Raw genomic sequence first — 8,830 nt, 5'->3', positions numbered from 1 at the left:
TTAGTTTTCGTCTGTACACAGACGTATTACACAATGCTTGTGTCTTGTTTACTCCCCGCCGCACTGCCCCCCCTATTGACAGGAAGGTACCATGCCCGACCACCCAGTAGAGGGGGACTGATACTGACCGCCGCGCCCTCCCCTCTGGCACTCAGTCACCCCTACCCGGGCTGATCCATGCACGCGCACTAGTACACGGGGGACCTCTCTTCCACCGTCGGCACATGTTAATACAGCTGCAGAATAAAGTATCCCTGACCTCTGCTGAGCACCCGCCCTGCAACTGTGCCCCCCACGGGCGCATGCAGCAGCACAGAACACCAGACGCGAGAACTGAGTTTTTCTCCAATACGCCAACATTTGCTCGGTTCTGGAATTGTTAGAGATCGGTCGCAAAAAGAAATTTTCACACCCGGCACTGCACCCCCTCGGCCATGAAGACATAAAGTAATTCATATTATCATTTGATTTTACCCAAGAGGGAAGGGATGTCAACGTTTTGGAGATCATAAAGGATGCAGAATATCAAAACATTTCATTTTGTCCTTATAAGTGAACGGCAAGAAAGCCTTTTTGAAGTGTCAATCTTCATTCTCATCAATATCTTTGATCTAAATTAGCATTGAGATGAGTAATTTTGTCATGTTAAATTGAAATGTTAACCAAATTTTTTATTTCAAGCTTGACATTTGAAGAATCTAATGTTTCATTTTGAGAGGTCAAATTGAAATGAACTTTTTTGTTTAGATGTTCAGTATGAAAAATGAAATATTTTACTTCCACAATTCAGATTTTCCAGTCTACACAAATGAACAGTCGTGCAGTACTCATTCCTCAATCTCACAGCAAAAATAATTAGAATTGGGAAAAGACAGTTGAAGGGGGAACAAAGATTATCGCCAGTACAGAACAGCTTCCTATTAGGGAGGCACTAAAAAAAGACTGGGAAAGGTTTGGCCTGGGAAAACAGACTGACTAAGGTGGACACATGAACAGAGGCCTAATAAAATCAAGAATGGTGTGGAGGAAGCGCGAATAAGGAAGTGTTATTTACCATCTCCATAATATACTCACACAAATAAGGGGTCGCCCTCGCGCGATCGCACAATCTAATGCTAGGTTGCAGCAGGTTTCAAAACCCAAAACAAGGAAGCACTTCTCACACACACACAGTGGATACTCATTGCCCTAACAGGCTGGTGTGAAGGCCAAAAAATCAATTGGGTTAAAAAAGAATTAATGAGTTAATTAGGGTAATTGGCTATTAGGCCGAAGATGTTCAAGGACTGCATATCCACTCTCTGAACTTTCCTACCACACGGGCCATGCTGATCTACCATAGCAGCTGAAAACAGGATAACCAAGGGAGAAATGGATCAACTTGATACATTGGTCTATCTGTTCACTCCTTCTGAAGCATCTGACATCTGGACCACTGTTGAAAGACACAAGGATACGGCGCTAGATGGATCCCAGAGCTATGGTCATTCTTATGTTCTCCAATAACATTTAAGAGTGGTCTCACCATGATAATCCGCCCCTTACCCCTCAACACTCAGGGCTCCTTGGCCACACCTCGCTAAAAAGGCGAGAGAACACAACCACACACACATACAACACATCACTCTCCAAAAGAAGAAACTAACAGCTAACGTAGCACCAAATGAACTCAAATGCTCAGTCCGGCCTTGAAAACGCGAGAGAGAGAGAGATGAATGATTGACAGTGCAGATCATGGGCATGCCTGTCATCCATGCCGCCTGTGCTGCAAACTCCACTCTGTGATGAGTATAGCCCCAGGGAGTTGTAGCTGTCTTGGTCTCAGGCATATTCTAAAGAGACAGGGTGAGGTAATCCTCTGTTATTGGACCAACTTCTGTTTTAGCCACACGCAGAAGATCTTTCTTTCTCATATCAACAGAAAGCTGATCCAATAAAAGAAATTACCTCATCCACCCTGGCTCTGTGTGGGCAGGCTGCCCTATGCATCCAGGCAGAAGTCAACCAGACCCGGGGCCATCGCTTAGACGAGACCCAGGGACACCCTTGATAACGCGCGGGGCCGGAAGCAAACTGGTCAATATTGTATGGACAAGGAAAAAATAAAGACCCTGAAAGGACCGTATGAACAATTAAGAATGCAACCTCATTCCTGAATTTAAATGTGGATCAAAATATGATGAGATCATTCTGAACCTGTGTTTCTCTTCTGTTCTATCTCTAGTCTATTTCAGAAGACAAATCAAACAACATAGGCACATGAGTAGTCCTCCCTCCTGTCTCTCTCGTGTGAATACAGCCCCATGACATACAGACCGACATAATCACTCTTTTTTATTACAAAACGCTTAAATCTGACAAGACAGTAGAGGTTGTCCCTGGAGAGTGGAGCAAAAGAGCCTTCCACTCATCTGACATCCAAGGACCAGAACAGATTTTAGAGCTGTTATAAGATGCGTTGAATTCCCAGAATGAAAATCTCCTGCAGTTACTCTCTGTAACAAGGCTAACTTAATAACATTGAGAGTGGGGTCAAATCCCTTAAGCCAGCAATATTTCTGCAATAAGAATGAAGAGCATATGAGGTTTTGGATGTACCAAGGAGCCTAAGGATTATAGGTGTCCAAATCGTTCTCAGTGGACAGGCTGTCAGGGTTCCCTTATCACTCTGAACAATTAGGGTACAGATGTGGAAGTCGCCGGCATTGAAGACCACCCTGCTTCTTTCTACATCTTAGTTAAAAACTTCCCAAGGCACAAATACTTTTGTACCTTGATTAAGTAATCTGCCACACCAAGTGATTTAAACCAAACATTTAGGGATGGCACCTTGGAGCCCTACCATTCCCCCCGAATATCTCCCCCATGTCCCTACAAACCTTTTTTCTGGGCATGGCTTGAGGAATAATCTCCCAAAACTGTACAACTCCCTTTCTTGGGAGGCTTGAGATATATAATTCCCTCACCACTTGGGGAAGTGCAATACAGACGCACCCTTGGATGTTAAACACAATGACACACAGCTCAAATCAAGATTCTTAAAAGAGGAATTTTAATTAAACGAAAAGGTAAAGGAATTTCCTCTATAACATTGGGAGGTAAGTACTTTACAGAATGAGCAAAAGACTCAAGATCATAGAGATCTCCCTCTAGGGAAAACTACAATGTTACAAAAACAAGATAAGAACCTCGCCGCCTCTACAGAAGGAAACCACAAGCCAAAAAAAAGTAAAGCTAAACACATTCCTTTGCTGGTAGCTAACTAATACTAAGGAGTTGGATGCTTACTTCTTGATGTCTCGCAAGCACCAATCACAGACAGACAAAAGCGCCAATCTCCCCTCTCAGATTTGAAAGTATCAATTGTCCCCTTATTGTCCTTTTGGTCAGGTTGTCAGTTAGGTTACCTAAGCTTCTTAATTCTTTACAGGTAAAAATTGGTTATATCCCTTACAGGTAAAATGAGAAGATTTTATGCTACCGCTTAGCTGTTGGTTATAGACACAGACTCAGATTATTCACAGTGTCTTAGAGCTAGACACCCAAACAACAACGCATTCATCTCGCCATAACGCTCCTTTGAAGATGCTAGCCATAATGAGAATGGAATAAATATAGATTGCATGAGGTGGCAAGAAAAGTAGGTGATGAGAGAGAGGAGGAGTTATAGTGTGTAGAGCTGGACAAAAATTTTTCAGAACATTTTTTTTTAGTGACCAACTAAGAGTTTTGGTTGACCTCATATTAGTTGTAAATTTGACACCCTATTGCACACAAATATTTTCATCGAAAGGGGAAAAACAAAGTCTAAATTGACAAGCTCAGCAATATGGCCCCAAGAACTCACCCTAATAATCGCTGTCTCTATTGATCTGCGCGTATCTCCGGAATGTGGGACGCCACAACTCCATTCCACTGTCCACCCTGCAACACTTCTGTGTTGCTGTGGAGGGCAGAGTATTTGAATCTAGGTCTGCCCATCTGTAGGAAAGTGCTTTTCTTCTGGGCAGGGCTTGTCTCAAGTTTCAGATGAAGCTGATCACATTGTATACAATCATCAGCAGGCAGAATACACATACATCCCGAAAAGGTAGCATGGTGGATGTACCGAACACCGGATTCACCCGTCCTGGAGGGCCGTATCGCGATCGCGAGACTGCTTGTTCAAGAACAGAACGTCAGTATGGGAGGATTAGTTTCCTAAATGTCTCAGAAGTGAATTTTCCAACTCATTCATGGTCACCCCTTATACACCCAGCTTTTCTAAACTTCAAGAAAAGTGTACCTTCTTCCTGCACATTGGACATGGCCCACCTTTGAGTTATCATCTCAACTGATGCAAAACTGTAATAGCATGGAATCATCTTAGCAATGTCCTCATTGTGGACAAAATCAAACAGCAGATGTTCAAGATCGCTCTGTAATTTTTGACACTGAAAATGTCTAGTGTCATCTCGCTCAGCTAATCTAATGGATCACTGTTTCTGCTCCATATAACAGAGTTGCATTGCTCACGACAATGTTTTTTTTTTTTTTTTTTTTTTTTTTTCCACCCCCCATCACCGACATAACCAGTGCCACCTATTTTTTATGTAATTCGCTATTAGCTGTTCACTAGACATTGTGCTGCCCACAGAGATATCTGAGAATGCCTTAAATGCCACTGATCAGCAAGACTGATCATACAATGTGACATCCTTCAGAACATAGTCCCTATTCCGGACTGTCAATACAGGCCCTAACTCTAGGGATCAATAACACACTATTAACCCATTCAGCTGTCATCCGGGCCATCTACCATGCAGCACGCATCACCAGGTCATTCATTTACCGTTTTCTCGGAGCATGGATGGTTTTTGTTTTAATCCATCGCAGAGTAAGAGGGATCTTTTTCTCAGACGATGGTGCATAAGTCCTCCAAGTAAAGGTAATATCATCCTCAAATTAAGATCCGAACTACAAAGATGAATATTAAATAGTACAGCCTCCTAGCCTGGCCACAACAATTGTCATCTGATAGTCTATTATATCATTTAAATAGCCGAGTTTAGGAGAAAACATACTGATACAACCCTGATCTAACAGAAAACCAGTCTGTAATACACCATTGACATGCTCGCACAGTACTTTGTACCATAGTATCATGTGACGCCAGCCAAGCCTTTTGGGTTTCCATAGGTGGGGAAGGTCCGTCCAAAAAGACACCCCCTACAGAAGGCAAGCAGAAGGTCCCACCCAAAGAAATAATCACCGCGACAAGCACGGGCGGCAGAACATCTGGCCCCGCTGGACGGTATGCTGCCCACCCCGCCAAATTGTCGAGCGTCCTTGTGGACCACCAGATCACCTAATGGTTGCACCTGGCACGATAGACCTGTTCCTCGTATGTGGCAGCACTAAGTCCCTCATACATCCCCAATGGTGAAGGTGTATCCACAGCACTAAATTGATGCGGTAGTCAAAACCGGCGACAAAGTCTATAAACATGATTGGTAACATCTTTGGTCACTCTAGGAAACTTTTCAGTGCTTCTATCAAAGTGGTAACACATAGGTTTTTCTCTTTAGTAATTATAAAGATTCGTTTCAGGGTCATGTCACTCCCTATGGCTGCTTCGTGTATTAGCATAATGGCATGTGTATTTCAACCGCACAGGTTAATCTAGGACTAGAACCTAACCACCGGCCTAGAGGAAGAGAGGAAACCTTTCCAACCACGTTAACCTAACACCTTACATCCGTAATCGTGTCCTACAAGTCAGCTAGGGGGTGTGGGCAAATTCCAGCTTATGGCGAATCACTCATTGTTGCTCTTCTTCCCCATTGACGGTAGCACCCCTGGGCCTTAATCACAATAGTACGTAGCTGCTGCCCCTAGTACAGGTAGTGGGCACATGTTGGCATGAATAGGCATGTCAATACATAACCCATGAGCGTCATATATGTTTCCAGTCGTGAAACTAAGTTGGTGCCTCCACTCACATGCTGTCCCATGATTACTGCTAACAAACCTGCTAATTTTGGAATGCTAGCTCGATGAACTGGGAATCGTCCCACCTCTAGCTCATCGTGTAGACCACGGCACCTCTTCAACTGAACAGTGTGAGTCATGCGTGGTAACAGGCCGCTCAGCATGAAAATGCTCGGGGGACACTGGAAACAGGTTTGGCACAGAGCGGGTCACACTGGGGTAACCCACTGAGAGTTATATCCGGACACACAGGGAAATCTGGCAGGTCAGAGAATGCAAAAATCAGACAGGCCTGTGGGTGCCTGAATTAAAGCGAAGTCAATAAATTTAGCTTTTAATATGTAGATATGAGATTTAGATGGCATAAAGCCAGTCTGTGGGCCACGGGGGCTCTGGCAGGGGACGCTCACTGTGCACCCAAGAACCTCACCACCACAGGGGTTTTCTTGTGGTTTTCCAAGGTCATTATTCACTCACCAGCTCAAACAAAATCATCTCCTGACCTCTGTCATAATGACTTTCCATATGGCTCTTTGAAGAGACATTGACTAGGTCGCACACTCCAGACAAACATTGGCTATCTGCATCAAAGTGTAGCTTAGAAAGATGGATTTTAGGTGAGTCCATCCCAAAGAATTTCCCCCTTGAAAATCCACTACAGGCATATTTCTCGCCCACAGAAAGTCCTTTGCAAGGCCCCATATCTCCAGCAATTGCACTATTCATGTCTCTTCCTCTAAAGAAGCCCATGCAATCGCTACGGAAAGTACACAAACATTAGGCATTTTTAACTCTGCACATGCAAGTCCTCAGGGATTCTGAAACTTTAATTCAATTAACATTCTCCTTCAAGGATCTGTTTAGATCTGCAATCATAGTGTCTCTTGGGGCACCCATCAGGGCCAACCTCCTGTATTTGCAACACACAGCATTCGAAGGACTTTGATCCTTGATAATATAGTGCTTGAACATCCCTTGGCTTGGCACTTACTTAACTCCAAAATCTTCTCTAACCTTACTCCTGCATCTGTAATGGGAGTTGGTTCTTCACATCCTTGTCCTCTTGCACTTCCCCATATCCAGTCTGTCGCGAACGTTATTTGGCCCTTTGCGAAACCCGCAACCGCTAAGGCCTATTGCACACGCCCGTGCGTACGCAATGACACCCATCCCATCTAAGTTCCTGGGATCTGCCCTTCTCCTTTAACCCTCCACTTCTAAGTTTAACTCCCTGTTTCCTATATATTCTTATCCAAATTTTCTTTTCCCATGGCCAAATTACTAATGCCTTGATTCCCTCAGCTTATTCTATAACTATAACATTTCCCCTACTTCATAAGTTCCAATATGGTCCATCATAGTAACTCAAGGTATCGCATCTTTTAAACATTTTCCTTTCCCATTATATTTAAGAATCTGCTGCCTGTCTCTTCTCATGTCAGACGAATCTCAGAGCCGCAGTGAAAAGTGCAAGGCTGAATAACATCTTGCACACGATCTCACTTTTCAGTGCTGGCCGCCTCGCGTTTTAGTGAAAATACAAATGCTATATAAATAGGCATATAATGAGCAAAAATTCAGCAAGAATGTTACTCTGCGAAGGTGTTGTACACATGAATAATTTTATTGAAAATTACAATGTGAGTATCGAACTCCCTAGCTATGTGTGTGAATGTATCTGCAGGGTGGGGATCATGTTATAATGTTGATTAGATTTCAGTCCTCGGGTGGACATAAGTGGAAGTTTCTAAGCCTCAGTTGGAGGTTTGGAGGCAGACAGGCTATAGGGGTAATGTCCATTTAAGTCTAAATATATCAAGTTAGCATGCACGTATGCATGGTTCTAGAGAAGAAGAGGAATTCAAACAAAAAAAACATTAATAGAGAAATACCACCGAAGCCCACTGCGTGGAAGACCAAGTCCTCGCCTTTTCCTCCTGTAGGATTTTCAACAAGGTGAGGTTGATGGTTTGGTGAGCGGCACTGTTGGGAGACGTGTTTCCACGAAATGTGCTGGATGGCATGACAGAAGGCAAACATAAGTTGATGCAGCTGGACGACTTTTGGCACATTCTAGCCCCACTTTGAAGACCAAAAAAATGTAGCAAATATTCAGATAGTTGGCATAAGAACAAACATCCACAGCGGGGCCACGCGGTATTATAGGCAACCTGGGACAATTAATTATGGAACAATCTCAATTTTGAGGGATATTAAACATAAATTTTTCAGGATTAGCCACAATAACACTAGTCACTGTCCGGCACAAATTAAACAGCTACTTTAAATAAGGGTTAGAGTTCGCTTTGCAGAGAATGTCAGTCTGCTTAGTACGCTGCAAACAACATTAAAACATAGACCATTAAAGAATCTCTTTTTATACCAATTATATAAGACAAACAGAAGTAAAAATGCCATTTGAACTGTAAAAATATGAAATCAGAGTTTTCCATTTTACCAAACATTGTTTGTTCACTTTTCTTGAGTTGAAGACAGTTTTTAAAAAACAAATTAGATAGTTATGGAGGGATAGGTCATCAATCGGCATTAGTCAGAAGCAGAGGGGCAACCGATCCGCTGTTCTGAGTGTCCTCAAAACCGCGTTGAAAGGCTGGGGACTGAGGGTGACAGGGGATGTATACTGCAATAAATTGTCCTAGTTCTTGTGGGTTCATCATCTTGAAAGAATCTGGCAACTGGGCCGAATGGGCAGCAGGCAAACATGATACTGGGCTTAGAGATGACTGTTGGTTCTGTTCTGACTGGGATGGCCTTTCAAATTTGTATCTTATGTCTACACAATTGATATTGGTAGTGCTCATTGGGGGAGATCAGAGGAGGTAGGGGTGGGGTGTTCTAA

This window comes from Chelonoidis abingdonii, chromosome 13 (genome assembly GCF_003597395.2).
Source record: "Chelonoidis abingdonii isolate Lonesome George chromosome 13, CheloAbing_2.0, whole genome shotgun sequence".
Lineage (NCBI taxonomy): Eukaryota > Metazoa > Chordata > Testudines > Testudinidae > Chelonoidis > Chelonoidis abingdonii.
The sequence above is the reverse complement of the archived record's forward strand: the minus strand, read 5'-3'. Positions refer to the sequence as shown.